General features: G+C 42.6%; 1 long non-coding RNA gene across 2 annotated transcripts; it reads left to right on the top strand.

Annotated features, from left to right (window-relative positions):
- Positions 1-8464: 8464 nt before the first annotated feature.
- LOC143663053 (uncharacterized) lies at positions 8465-11869 on the top strand. Of its 2 annotated transcripts, none has more exons than XR_013165778.1 (3): positions 8465-8768; positions 9590-9662; positions 11725-11869. It is a non-coding gene; the product is annotated as an uncharacterized LOC143663053 (long non-coding RNA). The 2 variants fall into 2 exon arrangements; XR_013165776.1 differs by having other exon boundaries at positions 11537-11869.
- Positions 11870-12837: the final 968 nt, after the last annotated feature.

The following is a 12837-nucleotide window of genomic DNA, read 5'->3' as shown; positions in this document are numbered from 1 at the left end:
TGTATCCTATTTGAATAGAAATTGAGTGGTCAACCATGGAAACTTGAAAAGGGAAAGTACTGTCCAGGAGCAGGAAGTCTTTGCTCAAAGAAATCAAACATCATGATATCCTTGGCAAGGTTACCCTTAGAGTGCAGTGGGTTTCAACTTTGCACATTTGAATTGTCTCAACAGCTTTTCAAATAATATTCCTACCTGGACCTTAACGCAGACCAACTGAATCAGTGGGAGTGGGTCATGAGGTTAACAAAATCTCATCAGGTGATGCTAACATACAGAGAAACACAGCAAAAGTGCAGAGTGCCTAAGTTCACTAACAGAGAGGTCTCTCATTTGAGATTGATTCATACCCTTTGCTCTGATTCCAGGCCTTCCAGACAACCCTCTGATATTTGGCTTCCTAGGCACGGATCTTCTGATGTGATTGTTCTGGTTTGCTTTGCAGATTATATTGGACTTGCAAATAAGACTTTCTTTTTTTGCAAGTTAATAAGTGGATATCTGGTTTATGTACCATTCACATAAGTTTTGTTAATGTGAATCTGAGGATGTGCCTCTAATCTGAGAGATACATCCATCCTTCATGGGCCACAAAATCAAGCTTCTGAGCCTGTCAGGACCCTGGACCAGGGTAATGCCAGCCTGTCACGCTGAGTCCATATGGCTCGCTGAACTTTCCCAGGAACAACCCCTTGGCCTAATCAAGACAGTTCATTCCCCTCACTTAGATTGTAAACTCCTTAAGAATACAAGCCATAACTTTTCTTTTTCATTTCCTACCGCTGCCTAGCATAGTGCTGGACAGTTCTAGAAACTTCGTAAGTGACTAGAAATACTAATGAAGGAATTTAAGTATTTATTCAGTGCCTACAAGGATACATCTCTGTATTATAGACTCTGTCTTCGGATAGATAGGAAGCAAGGGAATCTGACCAATGGGATTTGCAATCCTGGATTGGATGCCAGGTGACAATTAAGGCACCTTAAATCTGAGGCTTTGAAAAGAGGAGCCCGGGATAGAGAATTATTCTTGATTAGTTAACACTCCTTTGTCCTTGGGTCTCAGATATCTTTCCCACAATATCTTCACTGAATTTCCTGATGCCTCTATGCTAGTCAGTTCCTCTTCTGTTTAATCTCATAGTCCCCTTTGCTTTCTTCTGTCATGGCCATTATCACAGTGCATCAGATTGCCTATTTACTAATCTGTCTCCCATCATATTGTTTCTGGAGCTCCGCTGACGCCAGAACCATGCTCTGCTCTAGGCTCTGGGTCTCATTGCAGGAAAGAATTCAAGGATGAGAACCAAATGGTAAAGAGATAATGCATACTAAAGAAGTTAACATGGTGTGCTCAAGAGAGAGTCGCACCCCTGATTGAGCTACATTTGGGTTTTTTATATGCTGGCTTGTTGCTATGCCTTAAGCTAAATCAAGGTGTGGAAAGTTCCACATTCCTTCTTCTTGCTTACTCCTCCTTTCTTCTCAAGAAGTGGGGTGATTTGCTCCCAGAAACGGTTGTTTTGTCCCTTGCTGTTAAGCCATTTTCTATTGTGCTCTAGCTTTTCCTGCACATACGATGCTATCTGAAGTTATCTGCCCTGAACCTGGTCAAAGAGGCACCCCTGGCCCTGGGTAAATTACTTTAGCCTGCCTCAATATTGGACTTGAAATTTTGGGGGACAGATACTGTGTCTGGTCACCTTTGAATTCCCAAGGCATGATATTAGAAGTTCCATAAATTGGACATGTAATTCTGATCTGAACCGTCTCCTTATGTTTGGAGACTTTTCTATCCTAATAAATCATGGTGGAAGGCAGAGCCTAATATAGAAGCAGAAATCACAAGAAGTTAGGTCCCCTTACAGGTAAGGAAGGACATGGGGACTCCAATCAGATGCACCTGCCCCAAACTTCAAATCTGGAGCTGGTGACCCAGAAGATCAGGGGCTGTGGGGAATCCCTTCTAGTGGCAGCAACAGCAGGCACATCCGGTTTCCTGCGGCAGGAGCCAGAGCGAACAGTGCCGACAGTCATGGCAGCAATACTTTCACCAGACTAGTTTGATGGTATGATTTGGGTTGTGGACTGGCTACTTAGTGCCTTCAATTTCTTATTCCTGCCTACTTTTCAAGCTATTACTGTAAATTGTTCCTGTGATTCTGAGAAATCCTCAGTGCTCACCCTATGTTTTTTTGTATGCTGTATGGTAGGGATCACATTTCATTCTATTTCCACATGAGTATCCAGTTATTGCAGCACCATTTATTGAATTTTTGTTTGTTTTTGGGAAGTGCATGGGTCGGGAATCAAACCCGGGTCTCCCGCATGGCAGGCAAGAATTCTCCCACTGAACTACCCTTGCACACCGCCCAACCCCTGCCCACCAGCGCCCTTTTAATAAATTCCTTTTCCACTGAAATCAGCGAGAGTCTGTTTCTGTTGCTTACTACTTAGTGAATGAAGCAATGGATTTAGTGAATGAAGCAACGACTGCATTTTTCTGACAGACACAAAGCAGGCATTAGGATAAGATTACTGCATGCAAATAGAGAAAGACAAGAAGGAAGAGCCAAGATGTGAAGGTAAGGGTGGGCCGTGGTGGCTCAGTGGCAGGGTTCTCACCTGCCATGCCAGAGACCTGAAGATGTGAAGGCAAGCAGGACCCTAGGGATGGAGTGGACTTGGAGAAACAAAGCAGACAGTAGGAAGAGAAGCCTGGAGGAATTCTCTAAACCCATACGGGAAGTGTTCATACAGTCTCCAAGACTGAAGGCAATAGCCTCAGAATGAATACCTTGCAATAGTCTGTAATGGGCAGGTAGCAGAGATTCCAGTTCAAAATCTCACCTCATCACTTGTTTGGTAGGTAATTTGGGGCACATTACTTCACCTCTCTGAGCCTCAGTTTTCTCATATTTAAAATGAAGATGAAAAATGATTGCTATCTCATGAAGTTAAGACTACATTAAGTAAGAAAGCATATATCAAGCTGCCTAGCACCTAATAAACGTTAATCCCTTTCTTCTCATTTCTTGCTTGGGCTAGGGGAAGAAATAGGGAATACGGATCTAGTAAGGAAAAGGCAGAAGAGCAACTTCTTGGTCCAATTCACAATGTTCAAAAAGTGTGAGCTCAAACACGCTTTGGATAGGTGATGTGGGTTGCAAGATGCTCCAAGATAGCAAGTGAACATGGCAACCAGAGTCTAGACAGCAAGCAATACTGCAAGAGCCTGATGGGCTCTTCACATTCTATTCACAGCTCTATACCAGCCAGCGGCAAAGATAAGGAGCAGGATTTACTCCTACCTCCACCCAAACTGGGATTAGTAAAATGAATGCATGCTGACAACCAGAGGACAGGTATACCAAGTGGGTGACTGCAACTATAGACTAGCTGTACAAAGTGAGCCAAGGTTCGTGCCTGGTCTATCCAATTCTAGGTGCCATGTTCAGTCCTACCTGCTCCTGGAGGTGAGGCAGCCTGCCTCTCAGTTGACCAAGATTTGACTCAGAGACTGGACAGAGCTTTGCCTTTGGTTTTAAGTTAATAGTTATAATTTATGAGTGATTACCATGCGCCAGGATTTTCAAACACTTTCTCTCCCTACCTTATCATAACAATCCTTGGAAGTGGGAACTATTATTTCAAAAACAATTTTTTTTTTCAGAAAAGGAAACTGTTCTGGAGAGGTATAAAAACTTGTCTAAAATTATACTGTTAAAACAATGGTAGGGCCAGGAGTTTGACAAATTCCAAAGTTCGCCTGCTGAAGAAAAGAGATCTTAATTGATGGCAAGGCAAAGACATTTCTAAGAAGGAATTTTCTAATATCAAAACAGATCCCTTAGAAGCACAATATACCTCCTAGTATCCTGCTATGCAGCCCAGTTTCAAACCTCTGATACTTCTACCAGAGACCCCTAACACAGAGGGTAGTCCTGTTGAGTACTTTCCACAGGAAACATCTGCCCAAATATTTCTAAGGTTGAAAAGTATCCCAAGTGGGAGGAGGAAAAGCCAAGTCCAATCACAAACATGGTGATAAGTCCAGGTACCAGGTGGACCGAAGCAGAGAGAAAATGCAGGCTTCCTGCTTTCCAGTCCCTCTGGAAGCATGCTGTGGTAAAATAAACACTTTCCAAGATTCAGATTCCCAGGAAGTGATCTGGTTTTCTTCTAATAGGAAATAAGTTGTCTCTCAATCAGAGGGTGGGGGAGGGAGAAATTACTGCCAATTACCCTAAATACATAGGCGGGAAGGTTCAGACATTTCATGTCTTTAAATCAAGAGACTTCCACTTTATTCTTAGAATCAATCACAGCCCAGCCACAGGACAGACATTCTTTCTCTGAGTGTTTACAAGAGAATCAATTAAAGAAGATTTTTTAAATCCCTTTTTTGTTTACAGAAATTGACACAATAGGGAGAAAGGACAGAATCCTTTCTGAAAAGGCTTTCTAAACCTTCTTGAGTTCAGATCAAAAGCACTTTAAGGACTCTCAAGAAACCAAGTCTCTGGCCCAAAATAGAAAATTGCTACTAGGAAAGAATTTTTTTTTTTAATGGGATGTCTTTGAGTTGAATTAGAGTCTGTAATTGCCCTGAATGTATTATTCAGACTCATTGCTCTTTATATTTCTCCAACACGTGGCTACTGAAAACCACCCCCCATGTGCCAGGCACTGGTCTAGGCACTGTGAGCTGCCTTGCTCTCCAACAGCTTTCAGTCTGGGGAGGGGATGGACTGGTGCTCATAAAAGTTAAAAAAGGGGGTGAAGAAGAGGATGGAAATAGAAGGAAGGTCTCACAGGGACTGAGCATAGAACAGCCAGTTGGTGGGTTCCAAATTGGAATTTGGGGGATTCTGGTGGGGAGGGGCAGCAGTTCAGACTTCTCCCAGAGTGATAGGAGAAAAAAAATCCTCCTTCACTTGAGGAGAGAAGGGTTTTTCTTCTCCTGTATTTTTTCTTTAGCCTCTGTCATACTGCCCATCTACCCATTAAACCAGCACTTGCTATGCACTGAGTACACCGTAAGGAAAATTATGTTGTTTTTTTTTTTTTTTTTTTTTCATGGGCAGGCACCAGGAATCGAACCTGGGTCCTCGGGCATGGCAGGCAAGCACTCTTACCTGCTGAGCCACCGTGGCCCAAATTATGCTTTCCTATTCAATACTCGCAATAACCCTATGTGGAACTCTTGCTTCACTTGACCATGGGAAAGCAGAAGACAAATTAAAGTTAGGTTACTCGAGGTCACACAGCTGAATGTAGTTCAACCGAGATTTGCCCTTAGTCTGCTTCTGAAAGCCTGTGCACTCTCCACTGTACTCAAAATCCAAGAAATTTCTGGGAGCTAGACGAGTAGGACCCCTGCCCTTGAGCAACTCACAGTTCATTGGAGAAGAAAGATGTAAATAGTTTTGTTCACTCATTTAGTCATCCAACAACATTTATCGGATGCCAACTATGTGCTAGTTATGGTAAAGGAGAAATCAGATATAGTTCCTTGTGTTCAAGGAATTTATGGTCTTGGGAGAACAAACAAATACACATAAAATTATAATCTAGATAAATGACAATACTGTATGATACATCTTCTAAGAAAAGACATCATAGGGCTTCAGGAAACAGGAAAGGGAGGAATTCTCCCTAGGATGACTGGGAATGGCTCCACAAAGGAGGGGGATCTTATTTGACTGGAGATGCAAAGAACACATAGGAATTTGCCATGACAAGCTTCTTTCAGGTATCCAAATGCACCATGTTCTTTTGCCTCTCAGCCTTTACACACGCTGCTCATCTACCTAGACCAACTTCCCGGTTCCACCTTCCTGACCTGGCTAATATTACGTACCTGTGCCGGTTTGAAAATGTCATGTATCCCAGAAAAGCCATGTTCTTCAATCCTCATTCAGCATTGCTGGGTAGGATCGTCTTGATTGTTTCCATGGAGATGTGGCCCACCCAATTGTGGTTGGTAACTTTTGATTAGTTTCCATGGAGATGCATCTTCACCAATTCAAGGTGAGGCCACTCACTGGAGCCCTTTGAAGAAGGAACCATTTTGGAAAAAGCTTTAAAGCCAACAGAGCCCACATAGCCAGAGATCTTTGGAGATGCAGAAGGAAAACGCCCCCAGGGAAGCCTTATGGAATGAGGAGAGAAAGCTAGCATATGTCCCCAGGTACCTTTCCAGCCAAGAGAGGAACTCCAAATGTCATCAGCCCTTTCTTTGGAGTTAAGGTATCTTTCTCTAGATGCCTTAGCTTAGACATTTCTATGACCTTAGAACTATAAACATGCAACTTAATAAATTCCCTTTTTAAAAGCCATTCTGCAACTTGAGTTGATTGTTCCTGGAAGCCTTCCTTTATTTGCCCTTTCTCCATCCCACCTCCAGACTACAGATTTACTGCCATGCTTTCTCATAGAACTGTGTACATATGCAAAGGTCGGAGGGGGATAAAGCCTTCATTCATTGTGTGAGGAATGGTGAGAAGTTCAGTGTAGTTGAAGCACACAGGCACATGGCTCACAAGAAATTTTTATGGAATGGATGAATGAAAGAACTACAATTTCACCCGGGAAAGTAGGTGAAACCAGATTATTAAATCTTTCCTACACTCCCACCACTGTTCATTTGATCTGGCCACCACCCCCCACCCCCACCCCATCATATTCTCTTTGTCTCTATCTGGCTTTTTCCTAGTCATTATTCAAAATGTCTCCTTGTCCTGGAAACCTTTCCTGACCTGGCAGTCTAGGCCATGTGCTTACCACTCTATTATGCCTTACTGGGACCAGTGCGGTCAGGCAGAGAGGCTCTGGGGTCCTATTGTTGCTGCTTTCCAGATCAAAGCCCACCATTTGGAGCCCCAATCCCAAATAACAGGGATTAATAAATTGGAGGGAACCTTCAAGCTTCCTGTATGGAAGAACTCATCTGTTCTTCAGCCTCCTAGCTTCTAGGGTCTTTTTTTCTTTCTTTCTTTCTTTCTTTCTTTTTCTTTTTCCCTTTATTAGAAGAATTGTGGGTTTACAGAACAATAGTGCATAATCGATTGTTTGTTGCAGGGACATAATGTCACAATGACCGGTTCCAGCCTGGATCTCTCCGACTGGATAGCCTATGGGCACCCCAAATTCTGCTCATCCAAAACTGAAGTCCTAGAAAGTGCTTGTGTTTGGGACTCAGACAAACCTGGATTTGGCTCTGCACTTTATTTGACATACGGACTTTGGGCAAGTTATTTCACCTCTCTGAACCTCAGTTTCCTCAACCGAGAGCCCGGGGGGTTTGGAATAGGGGAGTGTAGTGATCTGGTTCGTGTTTTAGAAAACTCCTTCTTGCAGCTGTGTGGGGGATGGGTAGAGGGGAGAAACCAGAGGTAGCTTAGAGGCTGCTGAAGAGAAGTGTTTCCAATTACCGGTCAGGCTGGCCTGGGCAGCACACTCTCCGCCATGACCCTGGAGCACCCTCATGCTGTTGCCTAGCAACTCACCTGCATCACACAGGGATCTGAAGCTGAGGCCCCAGCGAGGAACGGGAAATGATCAGTTTAATTACAAAGTCTCAGGGGAATTGTGCATCAGTTCATTCCTCAAACACTCACTGGACTCCCACCAAGTGCCAGCCCCCATGCTAGAACTGCGGATTTAGAGATGAATAAAACACTGCCTCTTTCCTCAAGGAACTCACAATGCAGCAGGATGGACAGATGACTTCATTCGTTCAAGAACTGCTTATTGAGTGCCTATTGACAATAGGTTGGATAAATATGTTGCAGCATGTTCAGACAATCTAATAGTATTCACACAGCATGAGAATGTACACCCTACCACGATACACAAAACTATGGAATATTGATGAGTGAAACATATGATGAGTGAGAAAAGCCAAACAGAAAAAAGTACATCCTATATACTTCCATTTAGATAAAATACAAAAACAGGCAAAACTAATCTATGCTGTTAGAAGTCAGGACTGGGGCATGGGAAGTAGTGGCAGGAGGAGGGGGAGGTGGGGGATTTCTGGAGTCCTAGAAATGTTCTGTTTACGGATTTGGGTTCAGGTTACATCGTGTGTTCAGTTTGTGAAAATTTATTAAGGCTGTATGCTTATAATATCTGTGCTGCATGCATATTATATGTTGATAAAAAGTTTAAATGTTTATTGAATACTTACCAGATTCTAAACACTGTGTACCAACAGACACTTAAAGAAAAATTTGTAACATAATAGGATAAATGCATATGGCTCTGATCACACAGAGAAAGGACTCCTGAGTGACTGGGCCTGCCCTCTCCTCTTCCCTTGTTCTTCCCCAGAAGTGATTATCTAGTCCTTTATCACCTACTAATCTGCACTTGTCCTTGCCACCATTCTAGAAAGGACCCTTTGGCCACCCTCTATGACATAGAACTCCTTTTCTCCAATAAACTTAAGATGCTCAGACAATTGAGACATCTGTCTCTTCAAGTTCTCTGCTTATGATAGTTTTTAGATAAGGTCTTGGACAATGGCTCCCTTAAAACCTCCTTTCTCTATATTAAGATGAGTAGGGGTTTGGCTCTGAGCTGCCAGGATGAGGAATCCTGATCATCTGCCCTCTGAGTCAGGCTCAGGAGTTAGGAGACGTGTTCTGGACCACTTGTCTCCCAAGTCACAGATTTTTTCCCCCTGGGGGTACCCAGGGACAAAAAGTGTTTTATAGGGAGCCCCTCAGCTGATGGACACACAGGACACCAGGCCTTAGTGAGTGAGTATCCCTATGTATGCTCTTCTTCCAGAGTATGGGCAATACATCAGGCATCCTGGTTAACAGCCCTCTAGCATATCTCTTGAAAAATTAGAATGACCTAACAACTAATGAGCTGAAAAAGAAAAAGCTTATCTTTTATTGTAATGTTGCTTGGCTCAAACTGCATGGAGCAGTGATCTCAAAATGGCACTCTTGGCTTTAACACTATTCTTTAATTACATATTTTGGAAATTGTAAAGTTTGCCATCTGAAAGGAAAAAAACAAAACAAAACTGTACTAGTTAGGGTTCTCTAGAGAAACAGAATCAACAGGAAACACTCACAAATATAAAATTTATAGAAATGTCTCACGTAACCATGGGAATGCAGAGTTCAAAATCCGCAGGGCAGGCTGTGAAGCTGACGATTCCAATGGAGGGTCTGGACGAACTCCACAGGAGAGGCTCACCAGCCAAAGCAGGAAGAGAGACTGTCTCTTCTGAATCCTCCTTAAAAGGCTTCTAGTGATTAGATTAAGCATCACTCATTGCAGAAGACACTTCCCTTGGCTGATTACAAATGAATCAGCTGTGGATGCAGCTGACATGATCATGATTTAATTCTATGAAATGTCCTCATTGCAACAGACAGGCCAGCACTTGCCCAACCAGACAAACAGGTACCACTAATTGGCCAACTTGACACATGAACCTGACCATGACAAAAACAAAAGCTACTTTCTAGGCCTGTGAGACCCAGATAAAAAGAGGGGGTCACATACAATGTCTGCAGGGCCCCAAACACCTATAAATGACCTTATGAATGCTGTTAACAATCAGAATGGGACAACAGAGGAGGAGAGCACAAGAAGAGAATGGAATAAGGCAAGACTCATAGCTCTATCTGTAAACGGTAAGTAGCCACATCAGAGCTACCCTGGGTGGAAGCCACCAGGAACCTACCATTGTTATGAAGAGTCAGGGCACTGAAGGAGAGAATGCCCCCAAGGATGGAACCCCAAGGATGGAGAGAACCTCTTTGGCCCCGCCCTAGATGTGGGAAGGCTGGACATGGCCTGAGAGTGCATCAGGCCCTCTCCAAAGGTCCTGTTGACTACCCTTAAACTGGACTAAAGGGGCCCAGGGCCAGTGACTCCCTGGACCTTACCAAAAAACATCAATTTCAACAAGCCCCAGGTGACCCTTGAAGTGGCAGGGGCACCCAGGGCAATTAATTTTTTAATTGATACAGGAGTCACATATTCTGTCTTGACCTCTCACTCTGGCCTTCTCTCCTCAAAGACCCATCCATAAAAGGAGTAGATGGAAAGTCTCAGGCTCGAACCTTCACCCCATCTCTCCCATGCTGAATTGGTAGCATTCTTCTAAGTCATCAGTTTTAATTATATCAGAATATCCCACCCCACTTCTAGGAAGGGATCAACATGCCTTTACACTCAGATTCCAAATTTCTATTTGCCTATGAGTGGCAGAAGCTGGGGGATGCTATTCCAACCCAACTCACTTGGACAGTTCTGCACCATGGGTTTAGAGACAGCCCTCATCTCTGTGGAAGAGCTAACCCTTCCGCATTCAGGATCTAGCTCCCTTCTTCAGTATGTGGGTGACTTGTTAATCTGCAGCCCTACCAAGGAATTCCACAGACACCATTGCCACCCTTAATTTCTTAGCTGAATGAGGGTACTGAGTTCCACCCTCTACAGCTCAAATTGCCTTACAAAGAATTATTTACCTGGGGTTATCCTTACCCCAGGACAGTACTCGTTGTCACCCAAAAGAATCCAGGCCATACTCTCAATGCCGCCCCTGCAATGTGAACCCAGACCAGGACATAAAAAAAGAATAGACATGGGGGCAGCCATGGAGTGGTGAATATCAAAAGCATTAGAAATCCCTCTCAAACACTCTGATTTGATAACTGTTATATATAACTGTGAAGCTTATTTCCGGCTTCACCCTCATCAGCACCCTATAGTAGTGGACATACGCATAAAAGTAATATGCCCCTGAAAATTTTAACAAAACCTAAGACAAAATACCTTCACAGATTTAATTATTGTGGGTTTTTTTATTGGGGACAGTTTAATACCTACATGTGCCATTATTCCTGTTAAAGATTACATATTTCTGCTTCAAAATGCACTGTGTTCAAAATGCAGAGTGTTTTAAGTATTTAGCATTATTCTGACAAGTTTAATTTTAATGGTAATTGTATGTTGTAAGATGTTTGCTTGAAGAAAATTTCCAAAATTGTTTTGGTAACTTAAGCATGGAAGATGTAAAGGATGTATTCTTATTAAAAAGGAAAAAGAGAGTAATTTTGTCCTAAATGACTGGTTATACAGAATAAGAAAGAAGAAAACATAGGACAAAAGCATGAATAGATATAAAAAGTTGCAGAAAATTTGCAGAAAAGATAACTTATTTCTTTTGGTCAAAGTTGGGTAAGATTTGGTGACCCTATAAAAAATTTTTTTAAAGCTTTAGTACAAATAATATATATTGATGCAAACTACAATTTAGTTTCCTACAAAGTTTCCTGGAATTATTAGTCTGTTTTTACTAAGACATTATAAAAGTTTTTTTTCCTGAAATAATCAGTGTAAAAAGCAGGAAGTCTGTGTTTTATCAGAATAACTTCTTGTACTTTATGCTGACTCTATCATGTCCTCGGTTGTTGAAAAATATTGTCTTCTCACTTTTAAAGGAGCTAAGTCGTTTCCTTAACTTTGGTTTAATAATAAACCAAATACTTCACCTCCCTAGGAATTACTCAGAAGCTCATACAAGACCTAGGGCCCAATTTCTTCTGACTCCAAGTCCACACTTGCCCTTACCCGAAGTAAAGCTGGGAGACTCGATCTTAATCCAGACCGGGCAGGGAAGCAAGCCTGGCTCCCAGCTGGAGCCTAAATGAAAAGAACCTTCCTCTGTAGTTCTCATTCCTCCCACAGCATTTAAATTCAGTGGAGTTTCCAGGCAGAGCCACCTGTCCTTGCCAGAAATCAGCAGAAACCCCATGACAAGAAGAAACATATCAGTACCAGCCTTAGAAGGACTGAAACTCTTGTTTAAAAAACAAACTTAAATAAAAACTGACCATGAACCTTGCTCTTCTCCTATCATTTCTCTCCATAATGAACAATTTAGGCCAGACAAGCCCATGAGAGAACACATGGGTTAAAATTACATCAGATATTGCTGAAGGACATAATCTCTCCAACTGTTGGGTCTGCCATGGACAACCTACTGGAGGTTCTCAAGAGGACTTCTGGCTAAAAGGGCACCCAGTTAATAAGTCAATATGTCTAAAACAACCCATATTTAAAGCCAATAAATCATTCCCAAATCCAGTTATCTGGAGCCGTCCCACTAGGCTTCACCCTATGAAATACAATGAGGGCTGCCCTAATGGGCCATGGTGCCTGTTGGCGAGAAAATTTGCCTGGAACTCCAATGTAGACCCCAGATTGAACTCCACTTGCTCCTGAAATAATGCTTGCCTCAATCAATTTCAAATACAAGCTAGCTCCTTCTTAGGCAAGGAAAGCCCGGGAAGCAGCGACTACCCAGGCTGTAATAACTATGGTACCATGCTCTGCACAAACCTTGACATGAGGGCTTGGATCTCTCCTAGTGATACCTCTCTGGGGATACACACCCAGAGTGCCTTACACAGGGAAATTGTGCCTCGGGAAAGGGCTCATATTTCTAGGTAGCAACTTAAGAAGATTTATGATCGCTACCCAAATAGAGCTGTGTTAATTTTCCAAGAGCATGTGCTGAGATAGCCTGTGGGCACTGGTCAGATGGAGTAATTGAAGGCAGCACCTCAACTGCCCCTACCAGGCCCCACTACATTCCTGTCTTCAAGAAAAAACAATTTGGGTTGAGTGCACTGCTTCCTGTTTCCAAAAGGTTATTTATTGCCACAGCATTTACCAACAATAACTGATCTGATATAGCAAGATAAATAGCCTTTGTCTGTCTCCATACATATACATTATACAGCAATAATCACAACACATATACAATTTTATATTCTGGTCTTTTTTTTTTTTTAATGT

The sequence above is a fragment of the Tamandua tetradactyla genome, chromosome 2, assembly GCF_023851605.1.
Source record: "Tamandua tetradactyla isolate mTamTet1 chromosome 2, mTamTet1.pri, whole genome shotgun sequence".
Classification (NCBI taxonomy): domain Eukaryota; kingdom Metazoa; phylum Chordata; class Mammalia; order Pilosa; family Myrmecophagidae; genus Tamandua; species Tamandua tetradactyla.
This window is presented reverse-complemented; position numbering and strand designations above follow the sequence as displayed.